General features: G+C 37.1%; 1 pseudogene; it reads left to right on the top strand.

Annotated features, from left to right (window-relative positions):
* The first annotated feature begins 7342 nt into the window (after positions 1-7342).
* Positions 7343-7991, top strand: LOC114208386 (nuclear nucleic acid-binding protein C1D pseudogene; annotated as a pseudogene).
* Positions 7992-20815: the final 12824 nt, after the last annotated feature.

Here is a 20815-nt window from a genome sequence, read left to right as displayed (position 1 = left end):
TATAAATGGGGTCTCCACTAAAATGCATAAATCATTCTCCCTTGTGAGTCTCAACCAGGCTTCTGTTTACCAGATGGAAGTAAAAAGTGACAGAATATGCTACATGTGCTCCAAATCCTGCTGTCAAGACTTTCAAAAAATGATATGTCTCTAAACATCCCACCATAGTCCAGATGTGTTGGGCCTGATCTTAAAAAAGTAAAATAAAATAAAACAGCCACAGGTACAGGCAAGGAATCTGTTCCAGCTTCTTCAAGAAGAATGCTTGGAACTTCTTAATGACAGTTAAAATAAAAGGCCATACAGACACAGCTAGAGAATGTTAAGACCTGCCCTATGCTTGAAAATGGCAGGTCATTCTAAGCTTCAATCATTGTGCTCTGGAAGTGAGATTAAAGAAAAAGAACATTCATTAAGTTACAGGAAACCTCCTGGCCAGCAGAGGGCAAGATCAAGAAAATCAGATAGATTTCCCTTTACATTAATCATTTACAAAGTACTTTCATATACTTTCTGCTATGGTTTGAATGTTTGTTTACCCCCCAAAATTCATAGTTGGAAACCTAACCCTCAAAGCAATGGTAATAGGAGGTAGGGTCTTTGGTAGGCTCCACCCTTATGAATGGGATTTAGTGCTCTCATAATAAAAGAGGGCCGAAGAGTTCCCTAGCCCCTTCTCTCAATTCAGAATACAATGAGAAGCCTGTGCCTGGAAGAGGGCTCTCACCTGACCATGCCGGCACTCTGATCTGGGACTTCCAGCCTTCAGAACTATGAGAAAGTAAATTCTGTTGTTTATAAGCCAGCTAGTCTGTGGCATTTTGTTATAGCAGCCTCAACAGACTAAGACACCTTCTTCAATCTAATTCTTACTGAAACTATGATATAGGTATTACTGCTCCATTTTGCACATGAGGAAAATAAGACCTTGAAAACTTACATGATTTGCCCAGTATCATTGCTGCTGATAATTGATAGAGTCGGCTTTTGCATACAGTTCTTCATACACCAAATTTAGTGCGTTTCCCACAATATCACCAGCAAGTTCTCTCTACTAAACTCCTGAGGCATGTTTGAATCTTGCCTTTGTTCACACAGATTACATTTCTTAGTTCAGATCATGTTCAAGCATCTCTGTTAAAACTAGACAGCAAGGTGAGCGTGAGTGTGGATAGCATGGTGCCTGATAACTAATTGAACTGTCTCTTGTAGTATCTCCAGCCCTGAGACACTCTGCCAGAATGGGAATATGGCCTTGAATGAATGAATGTTATCTCCAGAACCCCTTTGGGCAGATGTGATTTTGATTTCATTTTGTTGAATTCTTTTTTTTTTCTTTGACACTCATAGTAGCCCTGTTCTCTTTTTGCTCTTTTCTTTATTAAAATCTGAACTGTTGTCTTAAGAGACAATTCAATTAAGAGAAAATAAAGCTAAAACCCACATTTTAGCTAATAGTGACCCACATTATTTTATTTTATTCTAATGTCACAGTCTTTATTTCCATCTGTCCTTTAGGAGTCGGAGGCAGTCTCAGATCTGTCACAAAACCTTTTCCCAGAACACTGATCTTCCAAGGATTAAGGAGAAAAAAACCCATCTCTGCCCAAAGAGTACAAACTTGGTATCAATTGAGCATAACACTGTTGCACAAGGGAAAATATTCTTTTCTCATTACATCGTCTAACATGTTTTGCACCATATACCATTGTATTTATTTATTATTAAGGAATTTTCCCAAAGCTTGAAGAAAAAGGAGACCACACCTTCTTTCAATGTCATATTGCAGCACTGTCTAGCAGGTCCCCCAAGGATTATTTGGCTATCTAAGGGGGTTTAGCATTGTTTGACTGTGGGTCAAGGGGCCAAATACTAAAGTTTCATGTTACTTTGCAGATTTTTTTTTTCCATTCTATAACTAGAAGTTTGTACCTCTTAATCCCCAACACCTATTTCACTCATCCCCCCAACCCCCTCCCCTCTGGCAACCACCAGTTTGTTTTTTGTATTTATGATTCTGTTTCTGTTTATTTGTTTTGTTTTATAGATTCTACATATAAATGAAATAATACGGTATTTATATTTCTCTGTCTTATTTTACTTAGCACAATATCCTCTAGGTTCACCCATGTTGTCATAAATGGGAAAATTTCATTCTTTTTTATGGCTAATATTCCATTACAGACACAGACACACAGACACACACACAGACACACACACACACACACACACACACACACACCCCTCATCTTTCCCACCCATTCATCAATTAATGGATACTTACATAGCTTCCATATCTTGGTTTGTGTAAATAATGCTGCAATAAATGTAGGGATGTACATATCTTTTCAAATTAATGTTTTCCTTTTCCTTGGATAAATACCCAGTAGTGGAATTACTGGGTCATATAGTAGTCTTATTTTTAATCTTTTGAGGAAACTCCATACTGTTTTTCACAATGGTTGCACCAATTTACTTTCTCATTTTCTCTGAGATAGGACCAAAGAGTAGCAGAAGAGGAGTGAATATCCATAAGCAAGGTGCTCTTTGTTACTATGGGCTTATATAACATGAACTATTCATTTAAATATTCACTCAATAAATACTTATTTACTGAGCATCTACAAAGTGTCAAGTCCTTTGTTGATTGGGAGAGGGTAAGCAATCAGTGGTAAAATGATAAATCAGGCACAGATTCTATTCTTAAAGAAATTATACTCATGAATAAAAATCACTTTAGAGCATCTTCTACACTATGTGCCTTGAGTCCATCTCATTATATCTCATTATTCCCTTTATTCCTGTTTAGCTTAGTCACCACAAGAAACTCAAGACTCCTAATTCATTCTGTATCCCCCAGACTTTCAACCCTTTTGGCTTTGTTAATTTTTATATATGGCTCTTTTTCATACCTTTACCCAGCTCTGGAGAGACTTGTCCTATCAGATGTCAAAACATACACAAAGTGCCAGGAATTAATAATTGCAGTATAAAAAAAAAAGAATTGTAGTATAATTCAAGTTAGAAAAAAATTAGAAAAATTGATCAATAAAAAGCTCAGAAGCAAATCCACACACACTTGAAAATAGATATATTACATAGGTACCCTTGTAGATACATCATTAAAGTAGTTCTTAATATTATTCACTAAATATGTCCCTTTATTTTCCTTCTAGGTACATGAAAGAATTGCAGTTTCCCCCCTCTCTTTGATGGTAGGTGTGAACTTGTGACTTACAATGGTCAAAAAAATGTGAGTATAAGTATGTCACTTTCTTGAAAAAGCTTCAAAAACCAGTCACTAATTTGTCTTTCTCTCCCTCTTTCAAAGTAATTCTAGAAGCTTATGTCAGAACAGAGCCTCCGTGAGCATGCGCACCTGAGTGGCTATGATGTGCAGAGTCCATGTTAACTTGTCTCACACATACAACATGAACTGAGAAATAGACTATTACTGTGTTATGTCACAGGAATTTTTGGATTATTTGTTATAACAGCGTAACTGATTTTACCTGACTGATGCAGCAGGGACAGGATGAATTGTTTAATAAATTATTCTTGGTCAAATGAGCAATCATATAGAAAAAAAATGAAGTGGGTCCCTTACCCCATAGCATACACAAAAATCAATTCCATTTGAGTAAAAAATTTAAGTTAAAAGCTTTAAAACTTACAACAAAAGCATAAGATGACATATTTATGACATCAGACTTGGAATTATGTCTTAAACCTAACACAAAAAGTCTTAGCCATAAAAGAAACATCGATAAATTTGACATTAAAATTCATATTATAGATACAACACCAAAATCCTGATGCATAAAAGAAGAAATAATAAATTGGATTTTATTGAAATCAAAAACTTCTACTTCATGAAATAGGATAAAGATAAGCCATAGACTGGGAGAAAATATTTGCAAATCATCCACCTGATAAAAGACTTTTATCCACAACATAGAAATAATTCTCAAAATTCTATTATAATTGAAACAACACACAGTGGGAGTGCATTATTTACAACAGCCAAGATATGGAAGCAACCTAAGTGTTCATCCATAGATGAATGGATAAAGAAGATGTGCTATACTTTATATAATGGAACATTACTCAGTTGTGAAAAAGAATGAGATTTTGCCATTTGTGAGAGCATAAATAACAAAGAGGGTATTACTATGTTAAGGGAAATAAGTCAGACAGCGAAAGCCAAATTCCATATTATTTCACTTATATGTGGAATCTAAGAAAACAAAACAAATGGACAAAAAAAGAAGAAACAGACGCATAAATAACGAAAACAAACTGGTGGTTGCCAGAGTGGAAGGAGGTAAGGGACAGGAAAAATGGGTGAAGGGGAGTGGGAGGTACAGCTTTCCCGTTATGGAATGAATGAGTAAGTCACAGGGATGAAAGGTACAGCATAGGGAATATAATCAATTGTATTATGACAACATTATATGGTGACAGAGGGTAGCTACAGTTGTGGTGAGCATAGCATAACATATAGAGTTGTTGAATCACTACGTTGTACACCTGAAATGAATGTAACATTGTGTGTCAACCATACATCAATCAATCAATAAATACAATAAAATAAGGAAACAACTGAATTTTTTTAAATGGGCAAAGATTTGAACAGACACTTCACCAAAGAAGATATATGGATTGCAAATAAGGTATGAAAGAATGCTCAGCATTATTATTGTAGTAGTTATTATTTGTTATTACAAATTAAAACCAAGCTGAGATGCCATTACACACCATTACAACAGATAAAATAAAATAAAATAACTCAGATCATACTAAGTGTTGACAAGAATATGGGACACCTAGAACTCTCATACACTACTGGTGGGAATATAAAATGGTAGAATCATTTTGACAGTTTGTCAGTTTTATGAACTTAAACACATCTACCATGTGATTCAGTCATTCCATTATTAGGTATCTAACCAAGAAAAATGAAAGCATATGTCCACACAAAGACCTGTACATGAATGTTAATAGCAGCTTTATTTGGAAGTGGTAAAATTTGGAAACAATACAAATGCATCAATATACAAATAAATAAATAAAGTGGTATATTGCCATAGAATACTACTCAGTAATAAAAAGAACAATTGTTAATATGTACAATATGGTTGAATCTCAAAATAATCATGCTGAGTGAAAGAACCCAGAATTCCACCTGCTAAAACAGAGTGTGTACTTTTTATTTCATTTATATAAAACTCTAGAAAATGCAGACTAATCTATAATGGCAGAAAATAGATAAAAGTGATTGCCTGGAAGTGGAAGGTGAATGAAAGGATAGGAAGGGGAATTACAAAGTTACAGGAGGAAATATTTGGGGGTAATTACTTGTCTTAGTTGTGGTAATGTTTCACAAGAAGACATAAGTCAAAATGTATCAAATGGGATACTTTAAGTATGGATTGTTTACTTTATGTCAATTATATATCCATACAGGTTAAAAAAAAGTTAAATTTCAAAGAAAACCAGAGTCTCTCCTTGCTTGTATGTTCCTTAGTGGTGATCTCTAGTTCTTCCTCTGTCTGCAGAACCACATGTGACCTTCCTGCTCCCTGACCCATGCTACTCCTGTTTGCTCACCTGCTCTGGACACCATCCTCCTAATCAACTGCTACAACGTATGTAGGTATGAGTCTCAATCCTTGAAGGAGTGAAGAGTGAAGCCAAAGGTCCTCATCAGTGCTCTCCTGGAATACACCCCCAAGAGGTAAACCTCATGTCAAACACACTATGCAATAGTTAGCTCCGGATATGTCTGACTTGACTCTCCTGGAAATTTCAGGCTTCAATGAGTAACTGAAATCAGAAAGTGTTGAAGATCCAAGATAGAATGCCATTGGTGGCATGGTATGAGATGACCCTCTGCCAAGGCATTCCTGAGCTGGCAGAAGAGAAACACCTGTAAACCAAAAGAATGTATACACTTCACTAGTGCGTATATGATGAGGCAAAACTATGGACAAAGTGAAACAGATCATAAATCTCAAAAAGTCATAAAATACTGGTCTCAGATATTAAAGCCAATGTTACTAACACCAAGACAAAGAAGTTTAGGTCAAACTTGAAAACAGTGGGCAACCCTTTGGTTCTGCCCAGGGGTAGTGACCCTACCTTACACTGTTTACTGTCCCTGCAGACTTGAGGAAGGAATATCAGAAGAAAGATCTACTTGAATTCTACCGAAAATTTCATTTGGAGAGGAAAGGAAACAAAACTGACCTTCAAAATGATGGTGGGTGAAGGGGTAAAGCAATTTTTCTCTAATGAAAAGTTGAGAATTAACTATAACACATATTAGGAAGTTTCTTTCATGCTCTAACTGATGAGGAAAATAAATTATCTAGTTCCATGCCTTCCCCCCAAAAAATAAAAAAATAGCAGCAGCAATACAAGGGAGAAGATATCTTTAACAGCTAGATCAACAAAGGATTAAGAATTATTATATATTTAAATAGAATCTCTCAACAATAAAAAGACATAAAACCTAATAGATAAATACATAAACATGCATCCCATACAGAGGAAACATAACTGGCAAATAAGTATGTGGTAAAAAGCTTAGTCTCATTAGTAATCTTAGAAACTAAATTAAGACAACAATAAGATGTCATTTTATACCTACTAGATTGGCAAAACAAAACAAAACAAAAGCAAAAAACAAACAAGAAGTCTGACAATACCATAGAGGTGAAGATAGGAAACAACAGGAACTTTTCCATATTACTAGCTAGAGTGTATTGGTTTAATCACTTTGGAAAACAATTTGGAATTTTCTCAAGTTCAACATGGGCAATTTCACTTCTAAGTGCAGTATCTAGAGAACCCCTTGCATCTGTGTACCAGCAAATGTGCACAAAAATATTCATTGCAGCATTGAATGCAACAGAAAAAAACCCACAAAATAATCCAGCAGCAGAATGGAATGATACATATTTTGGATTTTAGGACTAGCAAGTCAAAAAGACTTAGTATGATATTACCTTATAAGGTTGAAAAGTTATGTAAAACTAAAAAAAAAATGTTATAAAACAATTTTTTTAAAGGAGAAGATGATCCAGGATGCTGGTTATTTCAGGGAGTGGGAGAGAGACAAGAAAAGGGAAGAGCAAAGTATGACTCTGTAGCACAGGCAGTGTCTAGTTCTTAGGCAGGGTATTTATGGATACTCATTTTTAGCATTTCAGTATGAATAAAATGTAAAAATTAGATAGGAGAAAATATTTTTAAAAAGCAATAGCTGAGAATTTTCCATAACATAAAATAAATTCCTCAGATTAAAAAATGTACTCTCCAGAAGACCAGTAAATTGGTCATAATGGCAGGTAAAGAAATTAATGAAGACTATCCAGTAGAAATTCATGAGTATTGGGGTGCCTGGGTGGCTCAGTTGGTTAAGTGGCTGACTCTTGGTTTCAGTTCAGGTCATAGTCTCAGGGTCCTGGAATCAAGCCCTGCATCAGGCTCTGCACTCAGCAGGGAGTTTGCTCAAAGATTCTCTCTCCCTCTCCTTCTGCCCCTCCTCCTTCTCAGGCTCTCTCTCTCTAATAAATAAATCTTTAAAAAAATCATGAATATTTATCAACATTTGAGAATTCCATTGGTGCTATGGATGAGACGCTGAAGATCATGATGTCTGTTTCTAGAAATGAGTTGTTGCAGAAGTTGGATCTCCTTGAACAAGCGAAAGTGGATTTAGTTTCTGCTTACACATTAAATTCAATGTTTTGGGTTTATTTGGCAACACAGGGAGTTAACATCCAGTAAAGCAGAAAAGAGTATACATGAACAGAGTCAAGGAAATAACAGACAAGAAAAAGGCTGGCAAGCTGGACAGAGGTGCAGCTTCAAGATTTGTGAAAAATGCTCTTTGGTAACCAAAACCTAAAAATGCATCCAAAGTTGCCAATAAAGGAAAAAGTAAACATATAAAAAATGCACTCTCCAAAAGTATTGCAGTATAAAAGTAAAAATAAATAAGCAAATACACATATGAAACTTGTGATTTCTTAGAAGCTTCTAAACAGAGAAGACAAATTTTCTAAAAGACACTCTTCAGGGGAAAGATGAAAGATGTGGGGCACCTGACTGGTTCGGTCGGTAGACCATGTGACTCTTGATAGCAGGTTGTTAGTTCAAGCCTGTTAGTTCATGCCCATGCTGGGCATGGAGAATACTTAAAAAAAAAAAAAAGGTGAAAGATGAGATATACAGGAAAGAATGAAAAATAAAGTAGTAAATATGAGTTAACTTTCACCATATAAAACAATAATTATAATAGCATGTGGACATTTTAAAAATTGAAAATTCACAACACTAATAAATTACAACAGCAATAAATTAGTTAGTGAGATATTGAAGTTAAAGTGTCTTAAGGTCCTTCAGCTCTCTAGGAGAATAATAAAAGTACTAACCACTGATAAGTTAAGAATTCATGTAATAACTTCAATGGTAACCACTAAAAAACTAGACACATTGTGATTAGCTTCTAAGCTAGCCAAAGGAAATACAAACTGAATTTTTAAAAATTTAATCCAAAAGACAGCAAGAAAAGAGAATAAAAGAAACAAGAGAAGTGAATGTTGTTTACAAAAGATCCTCTATAAAATATGGAGGCACAGAAAAATTGGGAGTAAAAGTGTGTCTCACAGTATGCCATGGCAACATTCGTGAATAGAAAGCTGGTATAGCTACATTACTATCACTTAAATAGGCTTTAAGTTAAAAGCCTTCACAGAGTATAAAGAAAGCTATGTTACAATTCTCAATTCTTATATACTGAACATAGCCTCAAAATAAATAAGGGGAAAATGTGACAGAACAAAAGAAAGAACTTCATAATCATAGTGGAAGACTGTAAAACGATTTATTTATTGAAAGAATAAGTAGACAAAAAATTAGCGAAGATACAGATGTCAACAAAATAATTAGTAAAAGACCTAAGATGCAAATATTGGATACTGCACAAAAGAAGTGTAAAATATACATTCTTTTCAAACATTTGCAGAAATTAACCATTTAATGGGATATAAGATACATCTCAAGTCATTTCAAAGGAAAGAAATTATATAGACTGTGTTATTTGTAACTAAACACACACAAAAAATTTTAAGATGTAGAAAAAAACTATGCTTGGAAATTAATATACTTACTTCTAAATAATGCATTATTAAAAGAAAGAATTATAAATATAAGAAAATATTTTGAATTGACCAGTAATAAAAGTACTAGATGCCAAAATGTGTGAGATGCAGCTAATTAAATACATATATTATATAAGATGAAGTACTGATACTTAAGAGTAAAGTATGTATTATAAGAAGTTTGAAAGATTCATCAGTATTTTAGGGCTGCTATAATTCATACTTTGATTGCCATAGAATAATACACTGTTTGAAGATACCAAAAATATAGTTACCTAGTCTCTTTCAGGGAATATTTGGAATTTTCCAAGGTTTTTCTGTTATAATGCAGCTACAGACTTTACTATAAATATTTCTGCTGTGAAAGCTTGAGTTTCTCTTGGGTAAACATTTAAAAATAGAAGTCTTGAAGTGTTGGGCGCCTGGGTGGCTCAGTTGTTAAGCGTCTGCCTTCAGCTCAGGTCATGATCCCAGGGTCCTGGGATCGAGTCCCACATCGGGCTCCCTTCTCAGGGGGAGGCCTGCTTCTCCCTCTCCTACTCCCACTGCTTATGTTCCTGCTCTCACTATCTCTGTCTCTGTCAAATAAATAAATACAATCTTTAAAAAAAAAGAAGTCTTGAAGTATTGAGTTTGTGAACACCTGAAGTTGTTATACTAACTTATATTCCAACAATAAGAGATATTCCACATCTTCTCCAACACTTAGGTTATTGGACTTCTTAGTATTTGCTGTTCAAGTGAACATGAAATGTGAATGTGAAATGGCATCTCACTGAGGCTTTGAATTGCATTTCCCTATCACTGCTGAGGTTAAATACCTCTTCAGGAGTTTATCAGCCATGATTTTTCCTGTTCATGGTTTTTGCTCATTTTTATATTGAGTGATTTATCCTTTTGCCCCCCAAGGTCAGAAACATGCAGGGATGTCCACTATCACCACTGCTATTCAACACAGTACTAGAAGTCCTAGCCACAGCAATCAGACAACAAAAAGAAATAAAACACATGCAAATTGACAAAGAAGAAGTCTAACTCTCACTCTTTGCCGATGATATGATACTTTATGTGGAAAACGCAAAACTGCTAGAACTCATACAGGAATTCAGTAAAGTGGCAGGACATAAAATCAATGCACAGAAATCAGTAGCATTTCTATATACCAACAAGACAGAAGAGAAATTAAGGCATCGATCCCATTTACAATTACATTCAAAACCATAAAACACCTAAGAATAAATCTAACCAAAGAGGCAAGAATCTGTACTCAGAAAACTATAAAATACTCATGAAAGAAATTGAGGAAGACACAAAGAAATGGAAAAAACCTCCATGCTCATGGATTGGAAAAACGAATATTGTGAAGATGTCAATGCTACCTAGAGCAATCTACACATTTAATGCAATCCCAATCAAAATACCATCAACATTTTTCAGAGAAATGGAAAAAACAATCCTAAAATTTGTATGGAATCAGAAGAGACCCCAAATAACCAGAGAAATGTTGAAAAAGAAAAACAAAGCCAATGGCATCATAATTTCAGACTTCAAGCTCTATTACAAAGCTGTCATCATCAAGACAGTATGGTACTGGCATAAAAACAGACACATAGATCAATGGAACAGAATAGAGAGCCCAGAAATGGACCTTCAACTCTATGGTCAACTCATCTTTGACAAAGCAGGAAAGAATGTCCAATGGACAAAAGACAGTCTCTTCAACAAATGGTGTCGGGAAAATTGGACAGCCACAGGCAGAAGAATAAAACTGGGCCATTTCCTTACACCACACACAAAAATAGACTCAAAATGGATGAAAGACCTAAAATGTGAGACAGGAGTCCATCAAAATCCTAGAGGAAAACTCAGGCAGCAACCTCTTTGACCTCAGCTACAGCAATTTCTTCCTAGAAACATCGCCAAAGGCAAGGGAAGCAAAAGCAAAAATGAACTATTGGGACTTCATCAAGATAAAAAGCTTTTGCACAGCAAAGGAAACAGTCAAGAAAACCAAAAGACAACTGACAGAATGGGAGAAGATATTTGCAAATGACATATCAGATAAAGGGTTAGGATCCAAAATCTATAAAGAACTTATCAAACTCAACAACCAAAGAACAAATAATCCAATCAAGAAATGGGCAGAAGACATGAACAGACATTTTTCCAAAGAAGCCATCCAAATGGCCAACAGACACATGAAAAAGTGTTCAACATCGCTCGGCATCAGGGAAATCCAAATCAAAACCTCAATGAGGTATCACCTCACACCAGTCAGATTGGCTAAAATCAACAAATTAGGAAACGACACATGTTGGGAAGAATCTGGAGAAAGGGGAACCCTCCTACACTGTTGGTGGGAATACAAGCTCGTGCAGCCAATCTGGAAAACAGTATGGAGGTTCCTCAAAAAGTTGAAAATAGAGCTACCCTACGACCCATCAATTGCACTACAGGGTATTTACCCCAAAGATACGAATGTAGGGATCTGAGGGGGTACGTGCACTCCAATGTTTACAGCAGCAATGTCCACAATAGCCAAACTATGGAAAGAGCCAAGATGTCCATCAACAGATGAATGGATAAAGAAGATGTGGTGTATATATATATATACATATATATATATATATACACATATACATATACAATGGAATATTATGCAGCCATCAAAAAAAACAAAATCTTGCCATTTGCAATGACGTGGATGGAACTAGAGGGTATTACGCTAAGAAAAATAAGTCAGTCAGAGAAAGACATGTACTATATGATCTCACTGATATGAGCAATTCTTAATCTCAGGAAACAAACTGAGTGTTGCTGGAGTGGTGGGGGGTGGGAGGGATGGGGTGGCCGGGTGATAGACATTGGGGAGGGTATGTGCTACGGCGAGTGCTGTGAATTGTTAAGACTGATGAATCACAGACCGGTACCTCTGAAACAAATAATACATTATATGTTAAAAAAAAAAAAAAAGAAGAAGAAGAAGATAGTAAGAAGGGAAAAGTGAAGGGGGGGTAATCAGAGGGGGAGACGAACCATGAGAGACTGTGGACTCTGAGAAACAAACTGAGGGTTCTAGAGGGGAGGGGGTGGGGGGATGGGTTAGCCTGGTGACGGGTATTAAAAAGGGCACATACTGCATGGAGCACTGGGTGTTACATGCAAACAATGAATCATGGAACATACATCAAAAAAAAAAAGAATGAAATAATGCAATATTGGTTATAAATTCCAGAATATTATATACCATATAATATCTCTTATACAATTAAAAGAAATTTAAATGAAAATATTCTTTTAAAGGAATACATATATGTGTTAAAACAATATTTTAAAACATCAAATAAATTACTAAAAACAAGATGCAGGAGAAGCTTGGGAGGGGATGGGGCAGAGAGATGGATTAGAATAGAAGGACACAGAAAGGTATATATTAAAGGGATTGGCATGACCTTGTAAGATAATTGAAAAAAATCTAAAAAATTGTTGGAATTAATTAGCATTTACAAGGCTAGTTGATTAAAAAAAATCTATAAACAAAAATCAGTTAGGTTTTATACTGGCAACAAACTTAGAAAATGATATTTTTAAAAAAATATCACTTAGCACAGTACAAAAATACGACATACATAGGAAGATGTGCAAGACCTTTATAGAAAAAAATACAAACTTTACTGAAAAACAATAAAAAGACTAAATAAATGGAAAGACATACTGTGGCCATGGATTGGAAAAATCATCATTTTAAAGATGTCAGTTCTCTCCCAGTTGATCAAAGCAATCCTAGTCAAAATCTTAAACAGACTGTGCGTGTGTGTGTGTGTGTGTGTGTGTGTGTGTGTGTGTGTGTCTGTGAGCACGTCTGTGTGTGAATGCACAAACACAGGACTAGAATAGCATATTCAATAGTGTGTGGAAATTCACAGGGCCAACAATAGTCAAGATCTACCAAAAATGAAAATGTATTATAAAGCTATAAATAAGATTATATAGGATTATTGCTTAAGGAGTTAATTATATGTTAAGAGATGATGCAAAAAAACACAACCTCTTCAACTTCTGTCTTATTACTATATGCTCTTTAGTGTATCTTGATTTTTCATATGGCATTCAGCTATTTTCCTGTTTAATAATTAATAACAAGTAAGACAAAAAGTGTTGATGGATATCAACTTAAAGCGAAGTTATGCTGTAGGACTCTGTCCCTGTGCTTTTTACATTTAATATTCTTTTTTAAATTTTTTATTGTTATGTTAATCACCATACATTAAATCATTAGTTTTGGATGTAGTGTTCCAGGATTCATTGTTTGTGCATAACACCCAGTACTCCACGCAGAACGTTCCCTCTTTAATACCCATCCCCAGGCTAACCCACCCCCCACCCCCCCTCCCCTCCAGAAACCTCAGTTTGTTTTTCAGAGTCCATCGTCTCTCATGGTTGGTCTCCCCCTCTGATTTCCCCCCCTTCATTCTTCCCCTCTTCCTATCTTCTTCTTTTTTTTTCTTAACATATATTGCATTATTTGTTTCAGAGGTACAGAACTGTGATTCAACAGTCTTGCACAATTCACAGCACTCGCCATAGCACATACCCTCCCCAATGTCTATCACCCAGCCACCCCATCCCTCCCACCCCCCCACCACTCCAGCAACCCTCAGTTTGTTTCCTGAGATTAAGAATTCCTCATATCAGTGAGGTCATATGATACATGTCTTTCTCTGATTGACTTATTTCACTCGGCATAACACCCTCCAGTTCCATCCACGTCGTTGCAAATGGCAAGATCTCATTCCTTTTGATGGTTGCATAATATTCCATTGTGTATATATACCACATCTTCTTTATCCATTCATCTGTCGATGCAAATCCTGGCTCCTTCCACAGTTTGGCCATTGTGGACATTGCTGCTATAAACATGGGGGTGCACGTACCCCTTCGGATCCCTACATTTGTATCTTTGTGGTAAATACCCAGTAGTGCAATTGCTGGATCATATGGAAGCTCTATTTTCAACTGTTTGAGGAACCTCCACGCTGTTTTCCAGAGTTGTTGCACCAACTTGCATTCCCACCAACAGTGTAGGAGGGTTCCCCTTTCTCTGCATCCCCACCAATATCTGTCATTTCCTGACTTGTTAATTTTAGCCATTCTGAATGGTGTGAGGTGGTATCTCACTGAGGTTTTGATTTGGATTTCCCTGATGCCGAGCGATGTTGAGCACTTTTTCATGTGTCTGTTGGCCATTGGATGTCTTCTTTGGAAAAATGTCTGTTCATGTCTTCTGCCCATTTCTTGATTGGATTATTTGTTCTTTGGGTGTTGAGTTTGATAAGTTCTTTATAGATTTTAGATACAAGCCCATTATCTGATATGTCATTTGCAAATATTTTCTCCCATTCTGTCGGTTGTCTTTTGGTTTTGTGGACTGTTTCTTTTGCTGTGCAAAAGCTTCTTATCTTGATGAAATCCTAAGAGTTCATTTTTGCCCTTGCTTCCCTTGCCTTTGGCGATGTTTCTAGGAAGAAGTTGCTGCGGCTGAGGTCAAAGAGGTTGCTGCCTGTGTTCTCCTTTAGGATTTTGATGGACTCCTGTCTCACGTTTAGGTCTTTCAACCATTTGGAGTCTATTTTTGTGTGTGGTGTGAGGAAATGGTCCAGTTTCATTCTTCTGCATGTGGCTGTCCAATTTTCCCAACACCATTTGCTGAAGAGACTGTCTTTTTTCCATTGGATATTCCTTCCTGCTTTGTCAAAGATGAGTTGACCATAGAGTTGAGGGTCAATTTCTGGGCTCTCTATTCTGTTCCATTGATCTATGTGTTTGTTTTTGTGCCAGTACCATACTGTCTTGATGATGACAGCTTTGTAATAGAGCTGGAAGTCCGGAACTGTGATGCCACCAGCTTTGCTTTTCTTTTTCAACATTCCTCTGGCTATTCGGGGTCTCTTCTGGTTCCATACAAATTTTAGGATTATTTGTTCCATTTCTTTGAAAAAGTGGATGGTATATTGATGGAGATTGCATTGAATGTGTAGATTGCTCTAGGTAGCATTGACATCTTCACAATGTTTGTTCTTCCAATCCATGAGCATAGAAAGTTTTTCCATTTCTTTGTGTCTTCCTCAATTTCTTTCAAGAGTATTTTATACTTTTCTGAGTACAGATCCTTTACTTCTTTGGTTAGATTGATTCCTAGGTATCTTATGGTTTTGGGTGCAATTGTAAATGGGATCGACTCCTTAATTTGCCTCTCTTCTGTCTTGTTGTTGGTGTACAGGAATGCCACTGATTTCTGCACATTGATTTTATATCCTGCCACTTTATTGAATTCCTGTATGAGTTCTAGCAGTTTTGGGGTGGAGTCTTTTGCATTTTCCACATAAAGTATCATATCATTGCAAAGAGTGAGAGATTGACTTCCTCTTTGCTGATTTGGATGCCTTTGATATCTTTTTGTTGTCTGATTGCTGTGGCTAGGACTTCTAATACTATGTTGAACAGCAGTGGTGATAGTGGACATCCCTGCCGCATTCCTGACCTTAGGGGGGAAAGCTCTCAGCTTTTGCCCATTGAGAATGATATTCGCTGTAGGTTTTTCATAGATGGCTTTTATGATATTGAGGTATGTACCCTCTATCCCTATACTCTGAAGAGTTTTGATCAAGAAAGGATGCTGTACTTTGTCAAATGCTTTTTCTGCATCTATTGAGAGGATCATATGATTCTTGTTCTTTCTTTTGTTAATATATTGTATCACGTTGATTGATTTGCGGATGTTGAACCAGCCTTGCAGCCCAGAGATAAATCCCACTTGGTGATGGTGAATAGTCCTTTTAATGTACTGTTGGATCCTATTGGCTAGTATTTTGGTGAGAATTTTTGCATCCATGTTTATCAAGGATATTGGTCTGTAATTCTCCTTTTTGATGGGGTCTTTGTCTGGTTTTGGGATCAAGGTAATGCTGGCCTCATAAAATGAGTTTGGAAGTTTTCCTGCCATTTCCATTTTTTGGAACAGTTTCAGGAGAATAGGTATTAATTCTTCCTTAAATGTCTGATAGAATTCCCCTGGGAAGCCATCTGGCCCTGGGCTTTTGTTTGTTGGGAGATTTTTGATGACTGCTTCAATTTCCTTAGTGGTTATAGGTCTGTTCAGGTTTTCTATTTCTTCCTGGTTCAATTTTGGTAGTTGATACATCTCTAGGAATGCACCCATTTCTTCCAGGGTATCTAATTTGCTGGCATAGAGTTGCTCATAATATGTTCTTAGAATTGTTTGTATTTCTTTGGTGTTGGTTGTGATCTCTCCTCTTTCATTCAGGATTTTGTTGATTCGAGTCATTTCTCTTTTCTTTTTGATAAGTCTGGCCAGGGGTTTATCAATCTTGTTAATTCTTTCAAAGAACCAGCTCCTAGTTTTGTTGATCTCTTCTACTGTTCTTTTGGTTTCTACTTCATTGATTTCTGCTCTGATCTTTATTATCTCTCTTCTCCTGCTGGATTTAGGCTTTATTTGCTGTTTTTTCTCTACCTCCTTTAGGTGGAGGGTTAGGTTGTATATTTGAGACCTTTCTTGTTTTTTGAGAAAGGCTTGTATTGCTATATACTTTCCTCTCAGGACTGCCTTTGCTGTATCCCAAAGATTTTGAACTGTTGTGTTTTCATTTTCATTGGTTTCCATGAATTTTTTTAATTCTTCTTTAATTTCCTGGTTGACCCATTCATTCCTTAGTAGGATGCTCTTTAGCCTCCATGTATTTGAGTTCTTTCCGACTTTCCTCTTGTGATTGAGTTCTAGTTTCAAAGCACTGTGGTCTGAGAATATGCAGGGAATAATCCCAGTCTTTTGGTACCAATTGAGACCTGATTTGTGACCTAGGATGTGATCTATTCTGGAGAATGTTCCATGGGCACTAGAGAAGAATGTGTATTCCGTTGCTTTGGGATGGAATGTTCTGAATATGTCTGTGAAGTCCATTTGATCCAGTGTGTCATTTAAAGTCTTTATTTCCTTGTTGATCTTTTGCTTAGATGATCTGTCCATTTCAGTCAGGAGGGTGTTAAAGTCCCCCAGTATTACTGTATTGTTGTCACCGTGTTTCTTTGCTTTTGTTATGAATTGCCTTATATAATTGGCTGCTCCCATGTTAGGGGCATACATATTTACAATTGTTAGATCTTCTTGTTGGATAGGCCCTTTAAGTAGGATATAGTGTCCTTCCTCATCTCTTATTACAGTCTTTGTTTTAAAATCTAATTTGTCTGATATAAGGATTGCCACCCCAGCTTTCTTTTGGTGTCCATTAGCATGGTAAATGGTTTTCCACCCCTTCACTTTCATTCTGGGGGTGTCTTTGGGTCTGAAATGAGTCTCTTGCAGACAGCATATTGATGGGTCTTGTTTTTTAATCCATTCTGTTAGCCTGTGTCTTTTGATTGGGGTATTTAGCCCATTTACATTCAGGGTAACTATTGAAAGATATGAATTTAGTGCCATTGTATTGCCTGTAAGGTGACTGTTACTGTATATTGTCTTTGCTCCTTTCTGGTCTATGCTGCTTTTAGGCTCTCTCTTTGCTTAGAGGACCTCTTTCAATATTTCTTGTAGGGCTGGTTTCGTGTTTGCAAATTCCTTTAGTTTTTGTTTGTCCTGGAAGATTTTTATCTCTCCTTCAATTTTCAATGACAGCCTAGCTGGATATAGTATTCTTGGCTGCATATTTTTCTCGTTTAGTGCTCTGAAGATATCATAGCAGTCCTTTCTCACCTGCCAGGTCTCTGTGGATAGGTCTGTTGCCAATCTAATGTTTCTACCATTTTAGGTTACATATCTCTTCTCCTGAGCTGCTTTCAAGATTTTCTCTTTGTCTCTGAGACTCGTAAGTTTTACTATTAGATGTTGGGGTGTTGACCTATTATTATTGATTTTGAGAGGGGTTCTCTGTGCCTCCTGGATTTTGATGCCTGTTTCCTTCCCCACATTAGGGAAGTTCTCTGCTATAATTTGCTCCACTATACCTTCTGCCCCTCTCTCCCTTTCTTCTTCTTCTGGGATCCCAATTATTCTAATGTTGTTTCATCTTATCATATCACTTATCTCTCAAATTCTGCCCTCGTGATCTAGTAGTTGTTTATCTCTCTTTTTCTCAGCTTCTTTATTTTCCATCATTTCGTCTTCTATATCGCTGATTCTCTCTTCTGCCTCATTTATCCTAGCAGTTAGTGCCCCCATTTTTGATTGCACCTCATTAATAGCCTTTTTGATTTCAATCCGGTTAGATTTTAGTTGTTTTATTTCTCCATGAAGGGTTTCTCTAATAACTTCCATGCTTTTTTCAAGCCCAGCTAGTATCTTGAAAATCACGATTCTGAACTCTAGGTCCGACATCATACTAATGTCCGTATTGAGTAGGTCCTTGGCAGACGGTACTACCTCTTGTTCTTTCTGCTGAGGTGATTTTTTTCGTCTTGTCATTTTGTCCAGAGGAGAATAGATGAATGAGAGAACAAAATGCTAACAGGTTAACAATGTCCCCTGCCAATATACTCTAAGCAAATCAGAAAAGACCTGAAACCAGGGGAAAAGAAAGGGAAAAAAAGAAAAAAGAAAGAGAGAGAGAGAAAAAAAAGAAAAAGATAAAAACAAACAAAAACAGAACAAAACAAAACAAAAAAACAGAATATGACCAAATATGACAAGGCTAGTGCATAGATCATTGCCACACACTAGATTTTGGGTGTATTTTGGTCTGTTAGAAGAAAGTGCCTCCTAAAATTTTAAAGAAAGAAAGACTTATATATGTATAAACTAAGGCTTGATACAATAAAGGGATGGTAGATGAGTGTAAAGGTGAAAATTATAAAAGATTTTATAAAAGGAATTGATAAGAAGTTGTTTGAAAAAAGAAAGAAGAAGATTTAAACAAAAAAAGGGGAGAATGTGATCAGGCAAGAGACTAGAACAAAGCCATACACTAGTGATTTAGGGTATATTTTGATCTGTTAGAAGATACTGTATCTCAAAATTTTAAAGAGAGAACAACTTATATATATATATATATGCCAAAAATAAGGGTATCTACTATGAAGGGATAGAATATGACTCTAAAAATGAAAAATAAAATTTTTTTTTCAAAAAGGGATTGATAAGATGTTGGTTGAAAAAGGGAAAAAGAAAAATTTTAAAAAAACAGTTAAAAAAATTAACTTTGAAAAACTAATGAATCATGGTAAAAAGGCCATGAGTTCTAAGTGCAGTGTTCCCTAGCGCTGGAGTTCTCCTGTTCTCCTTGATCGGTAAACTCGGTCTTGGCTGGCTGTTCGTGCTGATCTTCTGGGGGGAGGGGCCTGTTGCCGTGGTTCCCAAATGTCTTTGCGGGAGGCGGAATTGCCCCGCCCTTGTCCCCCGATTTAAGCAATCTGCTTGGGTTTGCTCTTGGGAGCTTTTGTTCCCTGCAAGCTTTCCGTACAGCTTTGGAGGACGAGAATGAAAATGGTGGCCTCTGAATCTCTGCCTGGAGGAGCCGAGAACTTGGGGCCCCGCTCCTCAGTGCGCCCCCAGAGAAAAGCAGTCACTCCCGTCTTCCCAGTCTCCGGCCGCACTCCGTGCTCACCTGGCCTGTGACCGAGCGTTTCTATCTCTGGCACCTGACCCCGTGTGGAGTCTCCAAACCCAGCAGATCCCTGCGGTGCGCTCCCGCGCCACTCCTCCCGGGAGAGGAAAGGGAGTCTCCCCAGCTCTGCCGCTTCTTGGGTCCATGCTGGAGGAGCAGTGGCCGGACTGTGCCGCAGATCACAGTTTATGGCAACCCCGAGCTGAGAGCCCGTGCCTCGGCTCTGTCTCTGCAGCTGGCTTCCCTGCTCCGATACCTGGGAGCTGTGCTGCACTCAGGCACCCCCGGTCTTTCTGTGACCCTGAGGGTCCTGAGACCACACTGTCCCACGAGGGTTCCACCCCCCGCTCAGCCACCGGAGTGACGTCCCTAAGCGGAGCCAACTTCTAAAAGGTCCGATTCTGTGCTCCGCGGCTCTATCCCTTGCCAGAAGCGGCCGACAGAGGCCCCCTCCCCCGCTGTCTATCCTCCTGAATATCGCCCCGGATTCACTTCTCCGCACGTCCTACCTTCCACTAAGTGGTCGCTTTTCTGTTCATAGAGTTGTTGCTATTCTTCTCTTCGATCTCCTATTGAGTTCGTAGGTATTCAGAATGGTTTGATCCCTATTCAGCTGAATTCCTGAGACCAAACGAAATCCAGGTCTCCTACTCCTCCGCCATCTTGCTCCGCCCCGCATGATTACATTTAATATTCTTAATAAACAACACGAAATGATGAAAGTCTTAGGTTTCAAAATTATCTCAATAACTATTTTCTTTAAATTTGCATATACTTTGCATTTTATAAAACATATTTTATAGACATTATTATATAGACATTATTATATTTAATCTTCATAGTAAACCTATGAAATAGAGAACATGATTTTGGGTAGAATAAGTTGGAATCCATTATTGCCTAAAGCCAACAGGATTTAAAGGCCTGATTTAATTTTATTTACTTATTTTTCAAGACTTTATTAATCTATTTGAGAGGGAGAGAGAGAGAAGAACACAAGCAGGGGAGTGGCAGGCAGAGGGAGAAGCA

The sequence above is a fragment of the Eumetopias jubatus genome, unplaced genomic scaffold (genome assembly GCF_037043125.1).
Source record: "Eumetopias jubatus isolate StellerSeaLion01/CBP00866 unplaced genomic scaffold, mEumJub1_p1.0 scaffold_4, whole genome shotgun sequence".
Classification (NCBI taxonomy): Eukaryota; Metazoa; Chordata; class Mammalia; order Carnivora; family Otariidae; genus Eumetopias; species Eumetopias jubatus.
The sequence above is the reverse complement of the archived record's forward strand: the minus strand, read 5'-3'. Positions and strand labels throughout refer to the sequence as shown.